Source organism: Halyomorpha halys, unplaced genomic scaffold (genome assembly GCF_000696795.3).
Source record: "Halyomorpha halys isolate HHAL.00 unplaced genomic scaffold, Hhal_1.1 Scaffold839.1, whole genome shotgun sequence".
NCBI classification, from domain to species: Eukaryota; Metazoa; Arthropoda; class Insecta; order Hemiptera; family Pentatomidae; genus Halyomorpha; species Halyomorpha halys.
The window spans coordinates 99396-100444 of record NW_027110645.1 but is presented as its reverse complement, the minus strand read 5'-3'; the positions used below and the strand labels follow the sequence as shown (position 1 = coordinate 100444).

Here is a 1049-nt window from a genome sequence, read left to right as displayed (position 1 = left end):
TTTTAGCCCTGATGAAGCCCTGCAAAGTGGGGCGAAACGTTGGAAAATAAATAGTTGTAAACTATTTTTATTTCTCTTTTGACCGCAACCCTGACCATCTCGCTATATATCAATTTTTACGGTCAACTATACATACATATATATAATTTATTATTTAATTTTTAAAAGTAATTTATTCATTATATTTAATTTCAAGATTCAAAGAATAGAAATTTCTTAAAATTATAAAAGCTTACCGGCAATATTGGAGGAAATTTGAGAGGGTTTTTCTGAAAAGCAAGCCAAATTACTTTTCCAGATTACATGAATGAAGCAATCTGTCTCCTGAAAGAAAAAATAAGACAATAATGTGAGAAGAAATTTAATTATTATAGAAAAAATATCATAAAGGAATATCTAAGATATAACATTAACTCAATAAATGATATGATTATAAGTAAAAATCACTTAAAATTATTTTATTTTATTAGTTTTTATTTCTAAACCCTTGGATGCGTAGGGTTTGGGAAAAGGAATAACGATAATTGGTGAAATCAGTTTCTTTTACTGTATTTTAAGGGGGGGGGGGACTCAGTAATGGATAAAAAAAAAATTATTTTTGACCTTTTTTGTTTTTGATATTTTGAGATGCAATAGTTTATATATTGAATTAGTGAATATAGCACAACCTTATTATTACTATTTAAGATTAATTTTTTTAAAACTGAGGTGGTCTTAAAATAGGGTCAACTGAAAAATGAAAACTTTCACGATGTTAAAAGTTAAATAAATTTAATACTAACATTTTTCCTTTATAAATATAAATTTCATGAAAAATTTCCAAAAATCAGCCATGAATGTTCGTGATCGGGTGAACCCTAAAACATTAATTCTCAAAAAATGTTAGGTATTATGTTTTACAACCGAGTGCTAGTAATTGAAATTTTATTTACATTGGCAATAATAAATAGAACTATTTAAATTTTCATAAACGTGTGGTGTACAGGAATTTAAAATTATTCATTGAATTCCATGATAATTAATAATAACACCGTTTCTTTGTTTGAGCG

General features: G+C 26.1%; 1 long non-coding RNA gene across 2 annotated transcripts in view; it reads right to left on the bottom strand.

Annotated features, from left to right (window-relative positions):
- LOC106686571 (uncharacterized) overlaps positions 1–337 on the bottom strand; it is a 12000-nt gene extending 11663 nt beyond the window's left edge. For both annotated transcript variants that reach the window (XR_010843796.1, XR_010843795.1), the window contains exon 1: positions 237–337. This is a non-coding gene — a long non-coding RNA (uncharacterized lncRNA). The remainder of the gene's footprint in view (positions 1–236) is intronic.
- Between the last annotated feature and the right edge of the window lie 712 nt (positions 338–1049).